General features: G+C 51.4%; 1 protein-coding gene across 1 annotated transcript in view; it reads left to right on the forward strand.

The window, feature by feature from the left end:
• The window catches only part of FOXK1 (forkhead box K1), an 88,645-nt gene that overhangs the window by 25,383 nt on the left and 39,453 nt on the right, over positions 1-23,809 (forward strand). The window lies entirely within an intron of this gene.

A 23,809-nucleotide genomic window follows, 5' to 3' on the forward strand; every position in this document is an offset into this window, starting at 1 on the left:
CGCGGGGAGCTCAGGTCGTTCGGGGTGGTGTTCTGGTGGGGGGGACGCTGGTAAAGAGCAGGTCTGGCTCAGTGCTTATTTCAGGGAAAACTCTTGTGATGAATGGGCCATCCGGGATAAACAGATGGAACTGAGAGTACAATTTACATAACAATTAAGCTAGTTTAGTACATCCTGCAATGCTGCTGGAACCAGGCCTCTCCCTGGGCGGGCTTTCCGTGTTATTAATCTACTTTATGACCCAGTTTCCCCAAATGGATAATTTCGTCTTGGTAGTGTTAAGATGTATTTAGTGACTCGGGTATCTGCAGCAGCGAGAGGGTGGGTGTGGGAGTTGGTGAATTGTCTCTTACGCCTTCCTCTCCGGGTGTGCGTGGAGAAGGCTGCCTCACTGGGTCTTTGCAGTTGGCGTGTTCCCCAGTGCCATTCGTATCTGATTCATGCGTGTGCGGCCAGTACTCCATTTTCACCTTTTTTTTTTTTTTGAGATGTACTCTGTCTCCATTGCCCAGGCTGGAGTGCAGTGGCGCGATCATGGCTCTCTGCAACCTCTGCCTCCTGGGTTCAAGCAATTCTCCTGCCTCAGCCCCCCAAGTACCTGGGATGACAGGGGCTCGCCACCATGTCCGGCTAATTTTTGTATTTTTAGTAGAGATGGGGTTTCACCATGTTGGCCAGGCTGGTCCCGAACTCCTGACCCCAAGTGATCCACCCTCCTCGGCCTCCCAAAGTGCTGGGATTACACCCATGAGCCACTGCGCTCAGCCTGTTTTCACCTGTTTTCTGAAATCTGAGTAAATGTGGAGGGAGGGAGTGCCCTGGCGCTGGGATACCGCCTAGTAGCTGGTGGGGGAATGAACTGGAAGGATGAGACCAGTTCCTTTTCTCAGCCTGGAACCCACCCCGCCCTCCAGGAGTGCTTGGAATGTGCTCTTTGAAGGGCCCAAGTCTTCCACTGAATAAAGGCTTTTTCAGATGCTGATTTTGGTGCTGATGCTGTGTGGCTTTGTTTGGGTTCAGTTTTTATCCTGGCTGGCAGAGAGGTCTCTAAAAATGAGTCCCCGTTGCTTTGTAAACATGACCTAGTTGCCGCAGCGACCCCAGCCGCCCTTAGGAAAACTGGAAGCACCTGTGGATCCGGGATCCGGCCTCCTTCGTCCAGGGCTGCTGGTCTGGGGGACGCTCACCCGAAGGTAAATCAGAGTGGATCTTGGGAATAGACCACTTCCTTGGGAAAGGTTGATTAGGTTAAACTCTAACTTGACCTTCAGTTATCCAAAGTCTCTCTCCAGGGTTAGGGTGGAATTTTATACGGCAGAACAAGAACTAAAGATGACCGAGTTTAAGAAATTGATATCATAAAAGTATAGCAATTTGCCCCCAATGGTATAAACTTGTGTGTGGCCTGGTAAGGAGAGTTCTCCCTGGTGTTTTTGTGGCTGCAGTGGGCGGGAGGCTGTTCCCTTCCTGGGGCTCCCAGCCTGGGGTGAACTTCATTCCTGCCAGCTTCTCGGAGTCTGGGTGTATATCGGTGGCCGTCAAATGCTGCTTTTAGAAAAGAGGCTGGTAAGGCTGGGCTTGGTGGCTCAAGCCTGTAATTCCAGCACTTTGGGATGCTGATGCAGATCACCTGAGGTCAGGAGTTTAAGACCATCCTGGCTAACACGGTGAAACCCCATCTCTACTAAAAATACAGAAATTAGCTGGGCGTGGTGGCATGTGCCTGTAGTCTCAGCTTACTCAGGAGGCTGAGGCAGAAGAATTGCCTGAATCCGAGAGGTGGAGGTTGCAGTGAGCCAAGATCGCCCCACTGCACTCCAGCCTGGGCAACGAGCAAGACTCTGTCTCAATAAAAAAAAAAAAAGAAAAGAAAAGAAAAAGAAAAACAAGAAAAAAGAGGCTGGTGGGAAAATGTAGTTCCTGGAAGCCTCGCGTGGCTGTTGCTGTGCACACTGAGGGCCCGAGGCCCCAGGATCCCCCCGTGCCTTATCCACACTATTTGCTGCCTGGCATCCCCACCCTGTGACCCCGAGAATCCCCACTGCACGTTTTGGATCTGTCCAGGATCCCTCCTTGTTCGGCCAGGTCAGCGTGAGGCCGCCTACTGTGCCCCCTTCCCAGGGTCACGTTGCTGTGTCCACGAGCCTGGCTTCTGCTTCCATTCTCAGGGTCTGGACAGAGCCAGGCTCTTCGCAAGCGCACAGTCCACGTAGGCTGCTCATTTGGACTCGATGTCTCCAAGCAGATCGAGGCTGGCCCACCACTGCTGGCCCATGACCACTGCTGGCAGATCGAGGCTGGCCCATGACCTGGGCAGGCGGACCTTATCCGGGAGCCCTGTGCACAGTTGGTTTTGCAGCAGGCCCGTGTGGTCTGCCAGAAAACGGGAGGTTGCAGAAGATTTTAACTTTGTTAAAGTCATGAACTGATTTTGCCACAGTGAAGTGTAATTCACATGATACAAAACGTCAAATAGCGTTTTACGCCATTGGTTTGAACACTGGAGCAGTGAAGTTCCACAGTGTAATGATAATGCTTGGCATTGAGTGACCTCACGATGTGCTGTCCGTCTTCTCGCTGTTCAGCCAGCAATTCACTGTCTGTAAAATAGGTCAAAAAGCCATCCCCACCTCTGAGGAGGGAGAGAGGATCCAGTGAGTTCACTTAGAACAACACGTGTCACATTTGAACACGGAAGCCTGTGTGTTAGGCGTTAACATTGTTCCTGTGTGAAGGGGTAGAAGAACAGGCAAAATCCATGATTTTTAAACATTAAATTGTGTGGCAGTCAGTTAGTTCAGCACCACTTCTTCTTACGGTTTTAATTGTATTGTCAAAAAAGTTCAAAAATTCAGTTTCTTGGTTTCCTCATCTGAATGAGAAGGTTGGCACTTAAATAGAATCTGTGACTTACTGTTTTGATGACTTTGGACGAGTAGCTCATCTGCTCTAAGCCTCAGTTTCCTCAGTCGCAAACAACACAAATGCCTGCTTCCTTTCTAAGATAACGGAGGTCTCAAAGTACAGGATAGGCCAGTGTACTGGCTCACGCCTGTAATCCCAGCGCCTTGGGAGGCTGAGACGGGAGGATTGCTTGAGCCCAGGAGTTTGCAGGCCGATCACCTGAGGTCAGGAGTCTGAGACCAGCCTGGCCAACATGGTGAAACCTTGTCTCTACTAAAAATACAAAAATTAGCCGGGCGTAGTGACGGGCATCTGTAATCCCAGGTCCTCTGGAGGCCAAGGCAGGAGAATCGCTTGAACCCAGGAGGTGGAGGTTGCAGTGAGCCACAGTCGCGCCACTGCACTCCAGCCTGGGTGACAGAGTGAGACTCCATCTCAAAAATAAATAAACAAATTAATAATAATAAAAAGTAGCTGTGTAGTTTGGAGAAATGGGTGCAGCCGGGTGTATGGCCTTCTGCCCCTCGTGGGACCACAAGGGCATGTTCTTGCTTTGGAAGGGAGGGTCACATTCAGGGCGAGGGTGTGATGGTGGCTCTGCAGCCCCAGCGGTGCCTGTTCTGGGCTGGTCTGCATGGGCCACAATGCTGTTCTTAGAAGCTGAGCTCAGTTGGAGCCACCAGTTCCCACCACTGGGAATTACAGCCATTCCACGTCATGGATTTTTCCCATTTGTTTTCAGCTCGTTGTGACTCTTGTTCCTTCTCCTCGTCTGTGTAGTTGCTTCTGGGTAGAGATGTGTCTGTCAGCATTACCTGTCGACACCATCCTGGCCACTGAGTACTGGGAAGCCCCATCACGGTGCCTGAGCTTCTCGGAGTTGCAGAGCAGCCTGGCTTTAGAGAATGCTTAGAGAAGACGGAGATTGATGGAGACAGCCGTCCATCAGCTGTGCAGGGCCAAGCTGGGCCTGGATCCTACTTAGTCTCCCTGACTTCTTATACTCAAGCAGGATGTCCGTTCCTGGTGCCTTGCCCCGGGCAGCGTGTCCTCAGCTCTGTTCAGGAAGTGTTGTGCTGGTGTGCCCTCCTGGGTCCTGACACCTGGGGGTGTTTGCACAGGGTGGGAAGGCTGAGTGTCCTGGGAAGCATCTGTGGGATGTATCAGTCAGGGAGGCCGGCCGCAGTAACAAACACGCCCAGCGTGGAAGCGCTTCCTGTAAGAGGGTGTGGCAGTCCGGGGGTGGGTCCCAGCTAGCCGCCAGCTCTCCTTGGAGTGATTCCTGGATGTTGAGGAGGGAGAGATCTGGAGTTAAGGAAGATGTGACCTTCTCAGTGGCCCTCAGATGTCTTGGCAAGTGAAGCATGTGAAGAGGTGTGCCCCATCCCATGGCCACTGGAGAACTGGCAGAAGCTCCTAGAGCAGTTGGATGGGGAGATCAGAGCGAGTCTCAGGAGTGCAAGTCCTCGGCATTGTGTGGATGGGCAGTAGTGAGAATAATTGCTAAGGACATCATACCTTCTCGTATCTGCATCACCCATAAGGGGTGGGCAGTGGTGCTGCCGTGTCTTGTCAGGAGGCCAGCTCTGTGTCACCCACCAGGCTGGGCTCAGCCACAGGTCGGCAACGTAGTGCCTCCAGGGCAGACGCCACGGACCATGGAGAAGCAACGCAAGGTCAGAGAGAAAAGATTGCGGCCAGCCGGTGTCAAGGCGGGGGACCCGTGAGCTGGGCCTGGAGCTGAGGCTGAACTTAATGGACTATGATTCAAGGTTGGGATGGGGCAGGGACTCTGGGGGAGGGGCGGAGGGCAGGTGCCGCCGAGCAGGAGGGAGGACACGGCAGGTCGCAGAGCCCACGAAGTCCGAAGCTGGAAGTTCAGATTCTTTGATATTCAGAGGTGGATCATCTGTGCTAATTTTTTTTTATCAGTCTCTCACTTTTTATCCATCATCTAATTGCGACAGTTTATTTGCCTTTATATCATAAGATGGGGAAGAGGGTCGAGATGAAATCCAAGCATTGTTTCCCTTCCCTGATGGTCACCTCCCTGGGGTGAGACGTTCGATGTGTCAGACTTCACCAAGAGCATCTCCCGCCTTGGTGCAGTAATGGACTTGGAAACGATTTACTCCAGCACTTGGTTCCTGTCTCCATAAATACGGCTGCTTTAAAGGGAATGTAAAAAGGGCTGTAAATTGGTATCGATTGCCGGTGGTCTTGAAGAACCTGAACTGAGGACTGACTGTTCCTTGGAGTGAAGGCTCCGCATTCAGACACCTTTCGCCTTACATCATCGTAATTGAGAAGGGAAGGGAGACGTGTTAGTTTCAGTTTGATTATTTACCATCAAGGCATAAACACTTCTCAGAGGCAGCTGAACCCATTTGTCCTGCCCTGCGTGCTTAATTGAGAAGGAACACGGAGAGTTGTTAGAATCAAACCACCGCTCTCTGGATTCTGGGTGTATTATTGCAGTCTCGAAAAGACTGGTCATGTTTGTCTTTAAGTGTACCAGCGATCAGGCTCTCATCTTACACCTCAAGGTTTCCGATCCTCTTACCTCGTTCATCTGTTGCTCTCTCAGATAGGAGACACTTGGTTCTGTTTATGCTGCAGAGTGCGTTCAAATCCGTTTATGATTAAACACTGCTCAAACAGCCGGGGCAGGGTTTATTGACACACAGCGGCGTGATGAGGACCGAGTGGTAGGGGATGAATCATTGCTCTCTGTTCTGTTTATTTGCAGTTGACAAGAGGTGACATTTATTTTTAAATCGTGCTCAGAGCTCTGTGACTTCTGCAGAACTCCAAACAAGATTTCATTTTTAAAATACAGTAAGAGTGGGGATAATGACCAATACCGGCAAAGGGGGCATGCCTTCTTCCTGGCCCCCTTAGGCCGATAACTCCACATCTGGAGCTCATAGGTAACTTTGGTTCAGGTCATTTAATCCAAGTACATTTGTGGCTTGAAAAAAGAATTCTTTTCCTGCCCTATTAATTTGCTAGTTACTTACATTTTGAAATAGTCAACAAAGTTCATAGCCACAGCCCATTGTGTAATTTAAAGTCGTTGAAAATTATTTCTTTTCTGTACTGATCGTAACAGTGCTCTGTGCCAGGCCCCAAGCTAGGCTCTGGGGTTGGGGCGGGCTGGGATTCCTGCTGCACTGGGCTTGGTGTCGCGGAAAAAACGAAGGTAGAGAAAGAATTAGACCACGGTGCAGCCACCGCAGCTTCTGGGCCAGGAAAGCCTTGCAAGGTCAGCTCCCTAAACAAGATAATTTGCATAACCACCCTGTTTTTTTTTTTTTTTTTTTTGAGACAGAGTCTTGCTGTGTCGCCAGGCTGGAGTGCAGTGGCGCGATCTCAGCTCACTGCAACCTCCGCTTCCCGAGTTCAAGTGATTCTGCCTTAGCCTCCCGAGTTGCTGGGATTACAAGCACGTGCCACCACGCCTAGCTAATTTTTGTAATTTTAGTAGAGACAGGGTTTCACTGTGTTGGTAAGGACTCCTGACCTCGTGATCTGCCCGCCTCGGCCTCCCAAAGTGCTGGGATTACAGGCGTGAGCCACCATACCCAGCCCCGTGTTTTCTTTTGATTTCTTTTTTCCTTTTTTCTTTTCTTTTTTTGGAGACAGAATTTTGCTCTTGTTGCCCAGGCTGGAGTGCAATGGCGCAGTCTTGGCTCACTGCAACCTCCACCTCCCGAGTTCAAGCGATTTCTCCTGCCTCAGCCTCCCAAGTAGCTGAGATTACAAGCATGCGCCACCATGTCTGGCTAATTTTTTGTATTTAGTAGAGATGAGGTTTCACTATGTTGGTCAGGGTGGTCTTGAACTCCTGACCTCAGGTGATCCACCCACCTCAGCTTCCCAAAGTGCTGGGATTACAGATGTTGAGCCACTGTGCTCAGCCTCTTTTGATTTCTTACCCATCTTTAAGATGGTTTTTTAAGACGTCTATTCTTGAGCTGTGAAAACTGGCCTGTAACTTCCAAATCTTGTCACCTTTGCAAGGCAGAACAAGGAGAGAATGGAGATCATCTTTTCATGTTGACCCTATTTTTACTGTGTGTGTTTGTCTCATGTTGAGACAGTCTCACTCTGTCACCCAGGCTGGAGTGCAATGGCGCGATCTCAGCTCACTGCAGCCTCCACTTCTGGGGTTCAAGTGATTCTCTTGCCTCAGCCTCCCGAGTAGCTGGGATTACAGGCGTGTGCCACCATGCACAGCTAATTTTTGTTTAGTAGAGACAGAGTTTCGCCACGTTGCCCAAGCTGGTCTCGAACTCCTGAGCTCAAGCTATCCGCCCACCTCCGCCTCCCAGAGTGTTGGGATTACGGGCGTGAGCCACCAGCCTGGCCCCTATTTTCACTTTGAAAGGAAAAGTTTAGGTTTAAGACATTACTTTTGTGTGTGAAAGTAGGAGTGCCTGCTTGCTTTGCTTTGTTTTTTCAAGGTACATCTTAAGGATTTTGGCTTACATATTTTCTAAGTAGGCGTTACATTCCCGCAGTTCAAAACTCAAAAGGTATGCAGTTAAAAAATTTGTTTTGTTTTTTTTTTTTCTCTTCTCTCTCTCATCTCAGTTTCCCTCCTTAGAGAATCAGTTCCCAGTGTCTTGTACAGGAAGGGCATACAACCCAGTTGTTTTGTCCACCTGAGTCCAATTTCTCCAGAGAGCTGCGATGAGCATCATGCTTTTATGTGCTTTTGGGAAGTCTGCGTGCACGTGGAGTTGTGTGTATTCAGGGAGCGTTTTGTTGTAATGTGGTTCTGCATCTTTTCCTTGGTACAGAACAGAAGCCACACACCAGCAACAATCAGAGGTTACATAGGCTTGGGGCGTAGCTTTTCTGATCAGATGAGTTTCACGGTTTTAGTACAGAAAATATTCAAAGCAAGTGCAGCTGGAATTGTGATATAGTACATGGTGGAATTGTGATATGGTACATGGTGGAACTGTGATGATACAGTTCGTGGTGGAATTGTGATACAGTGCACAGTGGAATTGTTACGATACAGGGCACGGTGGAATTGTGATGATACAGTGCGTGATAAAACTGATGATACAGTGCATGGTGGAATTGTGATACGGTACATGGCGGAACTGTGATGATAAAGTGTGTGGTGGAATTGTGATACAGTGCACGGTGGAATTGTGATATGGTACATGGTGGAACTGTGATGATAAAGTGCGTGGTGGAATTGTGATACAGTGCACGGTGGAATTGTGATACGGTACATGGTGGAACTGTGATGATTCAATACGTGGTGTAATTGTGATGATACAGTGCACGGTGGAACTGTGAGGATACAGGGCACGGTGGAAATGTGATGATACAGGGCACGGTGGAATTGTGATGATACAGGGCACGGTGGAATTGTGATGATACAGGGCACGGTGGAACTGTGATATAGGGCACGGTGGAACTGTGATGATACAGTGCACGGTGGAATTGTGATGATACAGGGCATGGTGGAACTGTGATACAAGGCATAGTGGAACTGTGATGATACAGGGCATGGTGGAATTGTGATACGGCGCACGGTGGAATTGTGATGATACAGGGCATGGTGGAACTATGACACAGTGCACGGTGAACTGTGATGATACAGTGCATGGTGGAATTGTGATACAGGGCATGGTGGAATTGTGATGATACAGGGCATGGTGGAAGTGTGATGATATCGGGCATGGTGGAACTGTGATATGGTACGTGGTGGAATTGTGATGATACAGGGCATGGTGGAATTGTGATGATATCGGGCACAGTGGAATTGTGATACGGTGCATGGTGTTTTGTTTCAAGGAGAGATCGTAAGTCATGGCTTCAGTTTGCTGGCAAAGTGTGTCTCAGAGTGAAGCCGATAGGATCAAGCCCAAGTGTTCAGGGGGCTCAGCTGTGGGCGGCCCGTGGACAGGAGTGAGATCGCACAGTGGTCCAGATCGTCTGTGTACCCATCCCTGCCCTGTCTCCCTCCTCCTGGGGGGTTGGCTAGAACTTGGGCCCCGCTGGCTGGCGGCAGGAGCTGGAATGCCCGAGCTCTGAGAAGCTCTTCATCTATCAGCAGTCAGCTTTCCACTTAAGCAGAGCCAAGTTTAGAATGAATGAATAGGATATTTTGAAATGCTCTGGTGTTGTGAAATATGGAACTTTGAGAGTCCTTGCGGCCATCCCCTTTGCTCCCTGCTGTGACTGACTGGCAGGAACCAGGGCTTGCCAAGTCAGTCTGTAGTGCACACTGTTAGATTGGTTGTCATTGGCCAAGCCAGCTCCAGGCACCGTGAGGTTCCCTGACAGCGAATCCACCAAAGAGCGCTCCCATCCACAGCCGGCTCTTTGAATATTTAAAGAAATGTAGGAAAAGCAAAACTCACAAGACAATCCTTCCAGCCACTGGTCACAGGATGGCCGTTGCTGAACTTCAACACTGGCCACCAATATCTGCTGTCTGTGCTTAAAGGATCAAAAATGCAGACCTCAGCCAGGCGCAGTGGTTCACGCTTGTAGTCCCAGCACTTTGGGAGGCCAAGGTGGGTGGATCACTTGAGGTAAGGAGTTCAAGACCATTTTGGCCAACATGATGAAACCTTGTCTCTACAAATTAGCCGGGCATGGTGGTGGGTGCCTGTAATCCCAGCTACTTGGGAGGTTGAGGCAGGAGAATTGCTTGAACCCAGAAGGCAGAGGCTGCGGTGAGTTGAGATTGCGCCTCTGCACTCCAGCCTGTGTAACAGAACAACAACAACAACAAAATCTACAAAAAAAAGAAAGAAAGAAATACAGACTTCAAGGTGGGAGGATCGCTTGAAGCCAGGAGTTCAAGACCAGCCTGGGTAACATAGCAAGACCCTGTTTCTACAAAAAAAATTTTTTTTGTGGTCTTCTGGATGTGGTGGCACGCACCCATAGCCCCAACTACTTGGGAGGCTAAGGCAGGAGGATCACTTGAGCCTGGGAGTTCAGGGCTGCAGTAAGCTATGATGGCACCACTGCACTGCAGCCTGCGTGACACAGCAAGGCCCCGTGTCCAAAAAAAAAAAGAGAGAAAAGAAATACAAACCAGCAGAATGGGCCACCTCCAAAAAGCCAGTACAGTGGGAGGGGCCCCAGAGTGTCACTGTGGCCCGCCATGGCCACGGGCAGGGCCAGAGCCTGAGCCTGGGTCCTTGTCAAGACCCAGTGCTGGTCTTGGAAGCGGGTAAGTACAGAGGCCAGTGAGGGCACAGCAGGTGCCGGGTGGATGTGCTCCTTGGAAGCTGAGTGAGAGGGGCTGTGGGTATCGTGGTTTTACTGGTTTGGAGCTGGCTTACCTAGGCATTGCAAAACAGATGTCTACAAGTTTTCATTTTGTGAACTATTTTAAGCTGATTGCTTGATTTTTCTTTATGTTAATAGAGATTAAAATTGGTTGGTTTGTGTCTGGCTTGTATGTGCAGCACATCCCCAGGTGAAAGGCAAGTTGTATGTGGTCGGAGGCGCATGGCTGGGAGGCGTGTGTCTGGGAGGCGGTGGCTGGAAGGTAGTGGTGGGAGGCATGTGGCTGGGAGGCACGTGGCTGGGAGGCGGCTGGGAGGTGCGTGGCTGGGAGGCATGTGGCTGGGATGCATGTGGCTGGAAGGTGGTGGCGGGAGGCATGTGATTGAGAGGTGCGTGGCTGGGAGGCATGTGGCTGGGATGCATGTGGCTGGAAGGTGGTGGCGGGAGGCACGTGATTGAGAGGTGCGTGGCTGGGAAGGCATATGGCCGGAAGGTGGTAACGGGAGGCGTGTGGCTGGAAGGTGGTGGCGGGAGGTGCATGGCTGGAAGGTGGTAGCAGGAGGTGTGTGGATGGAAGGTGGTGGTGGGAGGTGCATGACTGGGAGGTGTGTGGCTGGGAGGCACGTGGCTGGGAGGCGGTGGCGGGAGGTTCATGGCTGGGAAGCAAGTGTCTGGGGTGCGTAGCTGTAAGGCAAGTGTCTGTGAAGTGTGTGACGGGAGGTACTCCACCCTAGCCCCAGAGGCAGGGCCCTTCCCTGCACCTGACCTCATTGCCGCCTGGTCCCGGTGGCCTCCTTGTCTCTCCGAGCATTGCAGCTTCATCTGCGCGAGGAGGTGCTTGAACCCTGCCTCTAAATGCTGTTTATTCTGAAGCTTTGCTGCACCGTGTATGTTTAGTTACAAACACACCAGTCCATGCTCCAGGTGAAGACCGACCACCGCCGTGTGTTGCCCGCGTCTTTGCGCTCTGGGCTCAGCTTGGGTGATGGTTTTCTACTGTAAAAGTGGGAGAATATTAAACATCTTTGCCTCGTCACGTTTTCTTCCTGATAGATGTCCACAGACCCTGGTTTATGTTTTTCACTCCCGCTGTGTGCCATTTCAGTGTTGAAGGAAAGGAAAGTGGGGGTCACTGCCCCTGGGGGCCCTGTTGCCTGTGTTCCCACCAGCTCCATGGACACACTTTCCATTTGGAAACAATTACAGATTCACAAGGAGCAGCAGATGTCGCAGAGAGGTCCCTGCACAGCCCACCAGCCGCCTCCGATGCTTCCATCAGCATCACAACCGGGAAGTTGGCATCGGTGCAGTGTGTGTGGTTCCATCATCTCATCCCGTGTGGCTCTGTGTGACCGCCACCTCGGTCACCACACAGAGCCATCCCCACCGCAGCGGTCACGCAGCCAGTGTAACCCTGGCAACCAGTAAATGTGTCTCCATGGCTGCAGGCCTGTTGTTCTGAGAAGGTTTCGGAAGCGGGCTCGTCCGCAGCTCAGGGCCGTCTTTCTGAGTTGTGGGCCTCAGGAGTGGATTCTTTTTTATTGCTGAGATGCCACTAGGTGGAGGTTCCCCTGTTTGTTTAACCCCCTTGTCTACTGAAGGACATTAGTTTTTCCATTTTTTGGCCTACTACAAATACAATAGCTGCTATGAGCAACCATGTTTAGGTTTTGAGCGGACCTAGGTTTCGCTTGTCAGGGTTGGTACCCAGGAGTGCAGTGGCTAAGGCCTGTCTTTGGCATAGGTTTTGTTTTTAAAGAAACTGCGGACCTCGCTTTCAGAGTGGCTGCCACATTTTATCTTCCTTCCACCCATGTATGAGAAGCCCAGTGTCTCTGCAGCCTCACCAGCATTTGCTGTATTTCTTTTAATTTTAGCCATTCTGATAGGTATGTAGCTTTTGTTTTTTTGTTTGTTTGAGACGGCGTTTCACTCTTGTCACCCAAGCTGGAGTGCAATGGTACAATCTCGGCTCCCTGCAACTTCCGCCTCTGGGGTTCGAGCGATTCTCCTGCCTCAGCCTCCCAAGTAGTTAGGATTACAGGCATGTGCCACCACGCCCAGCTAATTTTGTACTTTTAATAGAGACGGGGTTTCACCATGTTGGTAAGGCTGATCTCGAACTCCCAACCTCAGGTGATCCACCCACCTTGGCCTCCCAAAGTGCTGGGATTACAGGCATGAGCCACCACACCCGGCCTTGTGTTTTTTTTTTTGTTTTTTTGTTTGTTTGTTTTTGAGACAGGGTCTCACTCTGTTGCCCAGGCTGGAGTGTGATGGCACAATCATGGCTCACTGCAGCCTTGAACTCCTGGGCTCAAGTGTTCCTCCTGCCTCAGCCTCCCGAGTAGCTGGGACTACAAGCATGCACCACTATGCCTGGCTAATTTTAAAAAAAGATTCTTTTAATAGAGATGAGGTCTTGCTGTGTTGTCAGCCTCAAACGATCCTCCCGCCTGTGCCTCCCAACGTGCTGGGATTACAGGTGTGAGCCACTGTGCCTGAGGAGTATGTAGCTGTCTTAGCTTTGTGTTTCCCTAATAGCTAACTACACTGCACTTTTTTTTTTTTTTTAACAGAATCTCACTCCACCACCCAGGCTGGAGTGCAGTGGCAAGATCTTGGCTCACTGCAGCCTCTGCCTCCTGGGTTCAAGCAATTCTCCTGCCTCAGCTTCCTGAGTAGCTGGGACTACAGGCACGTGCCACCATGCCCATCTAATTTTTGTATTTTTAGTAGAGATGGGGTTTCACCACATTGGCCAGGCTGGTCTCAAACTCCTGACCTCAGGTGATCCGCCCCCTTTGGCCTCCCAAGGTGCTGGGATTACAGGTTTGAGCCACCATGCCCGGCCTGCATTGAACATCTCTTCATGTGCTTATTTACCATCTGCAGAGCTTCTTCAGTGAAATACCTCCTCGTGTGTTTTATCCTCGTTCTAACTGAATTGTTTGGTTTTTATACTGAATTTTGAGTTTTTCCTGTATTCTAGATAGGAGTCTCTTCTCCCAGCTTGTGACCTCTTTATCCTCTCATTGGACGCCTGCGCCCATCCAGAGCTTTACATTTTGATGATGTCTGATGTGTTGAGTTTTTTTTTTTTTTTTTCCTTTTGTAGATCCTGTTTTTGGTGTCATGGCTGAGAACTCTTCACCAAGCCCCAGGTCCTGAAGGATTTTTTGAAATTTTTTTTTTTTTTTTTTTTTTGAGATGGAGTCTCGCTCTGTCGCCCAGGCTGGAGTGCAGTGGCACAATCTCAGCTCACTGCAAGCTCCGCCTCCCGGGTTCACACCATTCTCCTGCCTCAGCCTCCCAGGTAGCTGGGACTACAGGCGCCCGCCACTATGCCCGGCTAATTTTTTTTTTTTGTATTTTTAGTAGAGATGGGGTTTCACCATGGTCTCGATCTCCTGACCTCGTGATCCGCCCGCCTCGGCCTCCCAAAGTGCTGGGGTTACAAGCGTGAGCCACTGCGCCCGGCCAGATTTTTTGAAATTTGGATAGTTTTTCCCTCATTGGTTTTTCCCTGGCTGCCTTGTTTCTGGTTTTCAGAAGCCTGGTTGAGTTTCTTCGGGTTCATCCTGGATGGGGCTCACTCATCTTCAGTCTATAGGTTTATCATTCTGGCCAAATCTGGACGTTTTTCAGCCATTATTTCTTTGAGTGTTTTTCGCCTCATCCGCTTTCTGTTCTTCTGGGATTCAGTGACATGCATGGGAGAGCTTTTGTTATGTATGGTCTAGTGTGTCCCTGAGACTCTTAAGACTTGATTTTCAGCCTCTTTTTCTCTGTTGTTCAGGTTGGGTAATTTTTACTGTTTCAGCTTCAAGCTCGCTGATTTCTTTCCTCTGGCTTTTTCATTCTGCGTGAGCCCATTCATTGAGGTTTCATTTCAGCTGCTGTATTTTTTAGATCTAAAATTTCCCCCGTGCCTCGGCGGGGATGGGCAGCCTGTGTTGCAGGGGCCTGTGGCCAACTTCGATGCTGGCAGAGCCAGGCCGGGGAGGGTCCAGCCTCAGCCCTGTCTCTCCCCAGCAGGCAGATGCTTCCTGAGAATTAGGCAGACCTGTTGGAAACTGGCTTTGTATGCTGCGTGCCTAGCTTTTTACTTTTTTTTTTTTTTTTTGAGACAGAGTCTCTGTTGCCCAGGGTGGAGTACAATGGCGCGATCTTGGTGCAATGGCGCGATCTTGGCTCACTGCAACCTCTTCCTCCTGGGTTCAAGCGATTCTCCTGCCTCAACCTCCTGAGTAGCTGGAATCAGAGACATGCGCCACCACGCCCGGCTAATTTTTGTATTTTTAGTATAGACGGGGATCCATAAAAGGAAAAAAAAAAAAACTCAACACGTGTTGGTCAGGCTGGTCTCGAACTCCTGACCTTACGTGATCCGCCCGTCTCGGCCTCCCAAAGTTAGGTTTTTACCTAGGTCTTTTTTGTCCTTCAGTTAAGTTTTGTAGTTTTCTCTGCACGGGCCATCCGTGCCCCGTCCCTTTCTTGCTTTACTCTGTCACTGTTGCTGTAAGTGCTTTCCCGAGTCAGCAGCCTCCCTCTGCGTGTCAGGGCCCTGGAGGAGGTTCTCCATTCAGTCTGCGCACTTGGCTCGATGCAGCAGCTCGGACTGGAGCTTGGATCCTGGGCATCGTGGGGTCTTTCCCTGTGTGTGGCAGTGCACAGGGGCCTTGGAAACCCCCCGGAGCTCCCCAGCCTTGAGCTGCCGGCCTGGCCCTGTATCGCTGCAGCCCACAATGGTGCAACCTTCTGATGACCTTGGTGAGAAGCGACCATTCCCTGCGACCTCCAGCCTGTTGCCTGCAGGTGACAGTGGCTCAATAAAATGCCTTGAATTCTAATCTCCAGCCGTCAGCTGTCAATTAACCTAAACTTAAGAAAGAACTTTTTCTGAAACTTTGAGAATAAGAATAATTCCAGCTCTCCACTGATAAGAACTCACAGACGGCAGCCTAAGAAGGACTTTTCTCTTTTCTTTTTCTTTTTTTTCTTTTTTTTTTTTTTTTTTTTTGAGTCAGAGTCTTGTTGTGTCGCCCAGGCCAGAGTGCAGTGGTGTGATCTTGGCTCACTGCAACCTCTGCCTCCTGGATTCAAGCAGTTCTCCTGCCTCAGCCTCCCAAGCAGCTGGGATTACAGGCATGAGACACCATGCCAAGCTAATTCTTGCATTTTTAGTATAGACGGAGTTTCACTGTATTGACCAGGCTGGTCTCGAACTCCTGACCTCACGTGATCCTCCCGCCTCGGCCTCCCAAAGTGCTGAGATTACAGGCGTGAGCCACCACGCCCGGCCTGTTTTCATTTTAATATTTGAGTTTTGTTTTTCCAAATAGATTTCTCAAATGTAATGCATCCCTTTCTCATGCAGGAGTAACAGGGACACGCACAACCACGTTACTTTCTCCCAGAGGAGGTGGCCGGGGTGAGACTGGTGACCCCGCTGCATCCCATACCCTCCACCCATCCCAGCAGCCTCCTGCCTGTGGGCGGGACGTGCTTGAAGAGGGGACTTTGGTGGGGCCTTGGGCTCTTGGTCACATCCTGCCCTGATTCAGAAGATGGCGGGGCAGGAGCTGTCTGTGTCTCCGCAGATGCTGGATTTCACGTCCACAGCTGCCTGGAAATAAATGCTAGCACTGTGCAAGCTGGCTTTGCATTCTCTGCCTTTCCTGAGCGTCCCTGCCTCAGATTCCAAAATCTGTTCTAGAAACTCTCTAAGGTTTTACCCAGATTCCCTCTTACTTACTTTGTTACCTCTTATGTACTTTGGCCGTCTGTATTTCCTAGGCTTAAAAACTGTTCCCCTGTGAAGAGGCCTTCCCTGAGATCCTGGCCAGAGGAGGTCCCGTGGCCAAGTGGCGGCGGTGCCGGACATACACGGCAGGGCAGTGCGCTGCCCAGTACCAGCGGCCTCAGCCCGGTGCCAGCGTGCTGGGAAGGGTACACTCGTGCCTGTTAACCACACACCTGCGTGCAGCACGGGCACACTCGTACACAACGGGCACACATGCACGTCAGCCGCACACTCGTGCATGTTCATGTGCTGTCTCCAGTGTTTTCTGAGAAACGGGATTTTCCTTGGGTGAAACGAGGAAGTCATAGGAGACCCATCTCAGATGCTCGGGTGCACATCTGGGGAGAGTCAACCGTCCAGCATGGCTTTTGGCTTTGGGGAATTCTGTTCCTTTGCTGCCCCCTTGGCCACAGGCCTCCACAGCCCTCTGCTGCGTCTCTGCTCCTTCTCCATCCCTCTCTCGTTTGGGCTCCGGTTCCCGCAGAATTGGCATCCAGGTGAGGTGCCTGTGGGCAGAGCTGTCTATGGGAGATGGTGTGGTCAGAGGCAGGGCAGTCATTGTAGGAAGAACCCCCAGGAGCAGGTGGCCGACGCAGGCACGCTCAGATCTGAGATCCAGACAAGAGGCAGCACTGGGTTCAGATCCCCACACCACCTGTATCAGCTTGTGGTCCTGAACAAATACCGGTCTTCCCAAGCCTGTTGATGATGATGGTAACGGCACCATGCTCGCTCCAACGCCGTGGCTGTGAGCAGAGCAAGCTTCAAAGCACTGGGTGCAGGGCACCTGCTCGCGGTCACCCGTGGGGTGGGTGGACACCCAGGGCGGCTTGCACGTTGCACATGCCCCGGCTCAGCACCGAGCAAGTGGGCCTGGACCCTGAAGGATGTGGCCGCCGCCCGACTCCAGAGTGACAAATATAGGAAAAGAGCTTGTTGGTAAATACTGCCTGAAAACATTGGCTTAATTTGTCTTCTCAAAGCTGTTTTTGTTTTCTGTGGGGTTTTTTTTTGGACGTTCCCAGCTGACTAAATTTGCATTCTTCCTTCAAGGACCATCTTGGAATAATCTTGCTCAGCTGAATAATGTTGCAGACTAAAAATAGCAAATGCAGCCCAGTGCCTTCCTGTCGCCTCTCAGGTCTGTCCATCCCATCAGCCCACGGCGCCTCTACAAATACAGGTCCCTCCTTGCCGTGGTACAGTCACCACGGCACAGGACCGAGCATGGAGACTTGCAGCAGTGCAGGAAGCTTTTCCTTTCTCTCAAAACAGTTACTACCAATGTTTGTTTGTTTGTTTGTTTATTTGAGATAGGGTCTTGCTCTGTCTCCCAGGCTGGAGTGCAGTGGTGCAGTCATAGCTCACTGCAGCCTCAACCTTCTGGGCTCAAGCAATCCTCCCGCCTCAGCCTCCCAAATAGCTGAGACTACCAGTGTGCACCACCACACCTGGCTGACTTCTTTGTATTTTTGGTAAAGATGGGGTCTCACTATGTTGCCCAGGCCGGTCTCGAGCTCCTAGGCTCAAGCGATCCTCCTACCTCAGCCTCCCAAAGTGCTGGGATTATAGGCGTGAGCCTCTGTGCTCAGCCTATTCGATTTTTAAAACCTTAAATGACCCTGCGTCTTCTGCTGCCTACTTTTTCAAGGGCTTTTGGAACTTTGGATTGTTAAGTTGTGTGAGTGAACATGGTAATGACCTTGCCATAGCAGCTCTTGGTGCTCTGGATGGCTGGGCACCAGGCAGTGCCCGAGACCTCTCTGCTCCCAGCTGGGATTCTGTGCACATCCAGAGTGTGTGTTTTGGCGGTTGTTTTTTTTTTTTCTTTTTGAGATGGAGTCTCACTCTGTCGCCCAGGCTGGAGTGCAGTGGTAAAGTCTCGGCTCACTGCAACCTCTGCCTCCCGGGTTCCGGCGATTCTCCTGCCTCAGCCTCTTGAGTTGCACCCACCACCACGCCTGGCTAATTTATGTATTTTTTGTAGAGATGGATTTCACCATGTTGGCCAGGGTGGTCTCGAACTCCTGTTCTCAAGTGATCCACCTGCCTTGGCCCCCAAATTGCTGGGATTTCAGGCGTGAGCCACTGTGCCTGGCCCAGAGTTTGCTTTTTCTTTGGTTGGGGAGTTCTGACCTATTTTCCTCTCTAAAGCCAAGCATTTCTATTTTGTCCAAATGTGTCAATCAGAGGTCTGTGCCTTGTTGTGTGTGTGTGCGCTGCGTGGCTCCACGGCCCCCATCCTAGACTGTGGTCCAGGCCAGGTCTCTGGGCTCAGCAGACAGCCAGGCTGCTTCCACTGATCTGTGAAGCTTCTGTCTCAAGTCTCAAGGTGGCCTCAGTGTTCAGCATGGTTGCCGGTGCCCCAGTCAATATGTTTCCATTCCAGGCAAGAGAAAGGAGGGAGGGATGGTGGGTGGTGATCCTCTGGGTAGCGCTCTGCCCACCTCTTCAGAGACTCCCACGAGGGCTGTGCCGAAAGCCACACCCACTTTACATTTCTGGCCCCCAGCTGCAAGGGGAGCAGGAAGTGTCATCTTTTAGCTGAGTGCGTGGCCACACAGAAAAACAGTGGGGACAGGGAGAGGAGAAGTGGGTTTGGGGGGTGCTCCGCCCTCCTAACCCTGCCTGCTGCCCTCTGTCCCCAGCAGGAGCTCCCTCGAGCCCATCCATGCACGGTGCACCCACCACCCCCAGCGCCCTCCGCACCCACCTTGCCCTAAACTCCACTGTGCTGTGCTCGCTCGCAGTTCCTGCAGGCGCGCGTTCTCTCTCTGAATTGGTTTCATTGCACTGAAAATTGGGGTCGCGGGGTTAGATCGGAGCTGCCTCTTGAGAACAGCAGTGCCCAGGCTTTGGCCCAAGTGGCCAGAACGCCCCTTGGAGCACCGACCCCATCAGCTCCGGGAAATGCAGCGAGCACAGAGCCCAGTCCCTTGGTCTGACCGGGGGCGCTGCTTTTGTTCAGAAAGCAGTGGGGGTGATGTCATCGGATGTTTTTTCACTGCTGTTGCCCAAAGTGAAACCGGGCTTAGTTGTTGTCTCAGGAGTCCAGCCAGCCAGGGGGACACAGCCTCCTGCTCGCAGGCAGAGGCCCGGGGCCAGATGTCCGCTTTCTCTTTCGCTCCACAGGAGTGAGGAGCAAGGACCTCGCTGCCTTCGCGCGGCCGGGCCGCTCTGGCCGGTCTGTGTGAACGGACTCGCCGGGTCTCGCCCATGCTCCGGCCGTGTGGCTGTGTTGGGAGGACGGGAGCTCTACCGCTTGGCAGTGGACACACCCAGGCTGCCGACCGGCCCAGTGGGTGGCGATGCCACTTACATGTGATTTCTCAGTCTCCGTCAACTGCCGTGGCTGCCCGGGCTGGGCTGCCCTGTAGGTTTCAGTTCTTCAGGGAAACAGGCTGGGAGCCAGGCGAGGTGCCCGCGCTCAGTGGGGTAGGGAGCCAGGGGCACATGTGCTGGGCGTGGGCTGGGGCCTCCGGCTGGCGGGGGCGTGTGTTTGGGCCTGGTGGGATTCCCCATATTAGGAAGGTGAGCTGAGCTCGGCTGCGGTGGCTGAAGCAAGGAAGTGATTTGTCAAGCCATTTAGACACTGTCCCTGTTTTCTTTCAACAAACAACTTTTTTTTAAGCAGCGAAGACCTTTTGCTCTCTGTTGGGGTGTGACTGGGGTTTGCATTTGGGGGCTCTCTTGAGCTTTGCCGCTGTCTTCAAGGATGGTATCTAAAGGCAAAGTCTTAAATAACTTTGAATTTGGATAGGAATGTCTGTGCGGTGAGGGACAGGAGGCTTCCATGTGTTTCACTAGAACGTTCTCGTTCTTGGCCAACGAATGCTTTTACTTAGGAAGGACGAGACCCGTGCTGCAGACCGTCTGTTGGAGCTGGCCGCGGCAGGACGGCGATCACCTTCCTGGCAGGCCCCTCCTGGGCTCTGCCCTCTGCTTCTGAAAGCGTTTCCTCCACCAACTTTAGCAAAACTGGGCCTGGCAGATCATTTGAAGTCAGGAGTTCAAGACCAGCCTGACCAACATGGTGAAACCCTGTCTCTATTAAAAATACAAAAAAGTTAGCCGGCCACAGTGGCACGTGCCTGTAGTCTCAGCTACTCAGGAGGCTGAGGCAGGAGAATCGCTTGAACCTGAGAGGCGGAGGTTGCAGTGAGCCAAGATTGTGACATTGCACTCCAGCCTGGACGACAGAGCGAGACTCTATCTCAAAAAAAAAAACCAGGCCTGGGCCTTGAGGTGCCTGAGTCCAGAAGACAGACAGCGGGAGTTCAGTCCTGCCATGTTGCTCTTGTTTCTTCTCCACTCTGCAGGGCGGTAACTGCTTTGCCCTCAAGTCCTCTCTTTTCACTCACTCTATTCGTGGGGGAAATGATAACACAGGTGCTTTCCCTCAAACTCCGTGTATTCATACATCACCAGAGTGTTCAAAGAAGTGGGATATTTTGATGAGTTAATTTACTTAATGTGCTTAGCACACAGTACCTGGTATATATAATAATAGCAGATATTAGTTATCAACTAATAATTTTAATTTTTTTTTTTTTTTTTTTTTTTTTTTTTTTTTACAAACGGGGTCTTGCTCTGTCACCCAGGTTGGAGTGCAGTGGCACAATCATAACTCATTGCAGCCTTGAATTCCTGGGCTCAAGTGATCCTCCTGCCTCAGTCTCCTGGAGTAGCTGGGACTACAGGCATGCACCACCATGCCAAGCTAATTTTTTTATTTTTATTTTTTTGTGGAGACGGGGCCTCGCCCTGTTGCCCAGGCTGGTTTTGCACTCCTGGCCTCAAGTGATCCTCCCAAAGTGTTGGGATTACAGGCGTGAGCCACTGCTCCCAGCCTAACTATTATTATTATAGAATTTCATGTTAAGGTTTGCAAGTTATTCTTTTACTTTATTTTTTAATTTTATTTATTTATTTTTTTTTTGGCAAGGGTGTCTTACTCTGTTACCCAGGCTGGAGTGTGATGGTGTGATCTTAGCTCACTGCAACCTTTGCCTCTTGGGTTCAAGTGATTCTTGTGCCTCAGCCTCTGGAGTAGCTGGGATTACAGGTGTGCAGCACCACACCCAGCTAATTTTTATATTTTTAGTAGAGACCGATTTCACCATGTTGGCCAGGCTGGTCTCAAACTCCTGACCTCAGGTGATCCTCCTGCTTTGGCCTTCCAAAGTGCTGGGATTACAGGCGTGAGCCACGGCGCCCAGCCTGATTTTGCAGGTTGTTCTAAAGTGCGGTGTTTCTCCTTTCAGGCTTCAGTGCTGAGGGCGGCCTGCTGTCCGTCCCTGCGGCAGACTGGGCCCTGCCCCACCAGCCCGTCACTCCTCGAGGTCACATCAGAGTGCTCGCTCCTGGGTGGGAACCAGCGCATGGAGGAAACACTTTACCAGAGTAAACGAGATTATAACTTATTTGCTAGAGAGCCTCTCCTGTAGCCCCGCCTGATCCTCTCCTGGGTCTGTCTGTGGTCTTCACATTGGTGCTTGGACACCTGTCCTTTGGGAGGGGAGGAAAAGTGGCCTGTAAAATGGAGACAGTTGGTGGCGTGTGTTTGCCGATTGGACTGGCATTGGTATAGACAGATATTAATCACTGCACAGATAGTTCCAGGGGCCCTCCCCCAGCCATGTTTAGTGGCACTGACCTCGGGCATCTGGGCCCCCGGGACAGCAACCAGGGGATTGCCCTGGCACTGGATGGCAGCCGGGACCGGTTCAGAAGCTTCTGTTTGGCGCAGTTCTGTTGGCAGCCCCCCGCCTCCAGTGGAGATGTGACACAGCTCTTTCTTGCCTGCCAGACGTTCTCTGATTCTTTGGATCATCGACCCTAACACAGCAAAGGCGGTATTGTTGCTGTCCTTTCAGGGTTAATCCAGGATCAGAAAAGTCTAATCATTTCTCTGTGGTTTTTGGAATTTCCAAAGAGCACCCAGATTTTAACCCTCAGTCCTCGGGTTTGTCCGGCTGTGGCTGTGCCGCGGTTGAGCATTAAGCTCATTCCACCTCACATATAAACTTGTTTCTATGCATTTACCTTCTGGGAGACTCCACATTCCTGAAAGAACTGCACGGTTATGAACTCTTACTCGTGTGCACTAAAGTGCATGTGCTGTGTGTGTACTGACCCTCTGCCCTGTGGGAGCCAGGTGCTGTGGGGAGAACAGACCAGCAGCAGATGGGACTCCTCCTCCAGGAACCTGCTCCCAGCTAGGCATGGTGGTGCAAGCCTATACTCCTAGCACTTTGGGAGGCTGTGGCAGGAGGATCACTTGAGGCCAGGAATTTGAGGCCAGCCTGGGCAACATAGTGAGAACACATCTCTTTTTGGAAAAAAAAAAAAAGAAAAGAAAACATAATCCCCCTAAGTCGGGCATGAGAGTGAGCCAGGGAGTCAAGGAAGGCTGCCTAGGTGGAGAAGGGGACCCTGGGGAACAGTCTTAGAGGACGCAAAGTCTGTGCAGATAAACCAGCGTCTTGTACTTAGTATCAATCAAGTGGCCAGTGAATAATGACGACGTGGAATTACTGTGGACAGCATTTTGAGATCTGCAGATTAAGCCATTTTGACTTCCCAGAAGCATTTTCTTAAATCAGTGTAGAGACAGAAGATGGAAGATAACTTGAACTGCTTGTTGCGGGCAAGCTCTGCCCAGGTCAGCCCCAGAGGGTTGCAGAACGCTGTGTCCGTGTCCGCTGTCTTAAAGAGTCCAGTCCATCTTTATGCGGTCTTTTTATTTCTGTTTAAGCCACATAGCATGGTGGGGAGCGGGGGTCATTTCGCAGCCTACTCTCCAATCCTCAGGATCCTCTCCGGGAGCAGCGGGCAGTGGCTTTCTCCTGGGCCAGGCAGAGTTGTCTGGGGAGTGGAATGTCTGCTAGAAATGCAGATCGCTGGGGCCACCGCCGTTTGGCCGTGTCAGTCATCTGGGGGTCCCTTAGCCTCCTCAGAGTAAAGCTGTGGGAGTCACCGCGGGTCCCCATGGCGGGATTGGGAAGCAGTCACCTACCAGATGAGCGTTCCTTCCGCGAAGGGAAGGTGGGGGGATTTTGAAGGAGCTGTGAACACCGAGGGTGCCGTCCTCGCCCGTGCTGCCGTGGGGTGCTCAGGACTGCCGGGTCCCGGGACCCCCACCCGGCAGGACACACACCTGAGTCCCAGGGAGGGTGGGTGGCCATGGCTCTGCTTGGCTGCCTCTGTGGGCCTCTGTGGGGCTCCATCCTAATTCAGTGAGGTCTCTCGCCACCTTTCTCCAGGGTCTTCCTGAGACAGAGGCTGAGACTTCAGCTTCAAAAAGAAACCGTGGCCGGGCGCAGCAGCTCACGCCTGTAATCCCAGCACTTTGGGAGGCCAAGGCAGGTGGATCACCTGAGCTCAGGAGTTTGAGACCAGCCTGGCCAACATGGTGAAACCCCGTCTCTACTAAAAATACAAAAACTAGCCAGGCCTGGTAGTGAGTAATAATCCCAGCTGGTAGTGGCCAGTAATCCCAGCTACTCGGGAGGCCGAGGCAGGAGAATCGCTTGAACCCGGAAGGCGGAGTTTGCAGTGAGCTGAGATTCAGCCACTGCCCTCCAGCCTGAGTGACAGAGCAAGACTCTGTCGAAAAAATTTAAATAAAAGAAAAGGAAAAAGAAAGCCCGGCTTTGGTCAGACCGTTGTCTGCGGTTTTCACTGCGTGTCACCGACTCAGCATATGGCTTGAGTATCTCGCTGTCTTTTCTTTTTCCAAATAGGATGTGCTTATTTGCCCGATTACAAAAATAAATGCATTCTCCGTATTTAAAAAAAATTAGGCCCTATGAACACATAAGAACT

Source organism: Symphalangus syndactylus, chromosome 9, assembly GCF_028878055.3.
Source record: "Symphalangus syndactylus isolate Jambi chromosome 9, NHGRI_mSymSyn1-v2.1_pri, whole genome shotgun sequence".
NCBI classification, from domain to species: Eukaryota; Metazoa; Chordata; class Mammalia; order Primates; family Hylobatidae; genus Symphalangus; species Symphalangus syndactylus.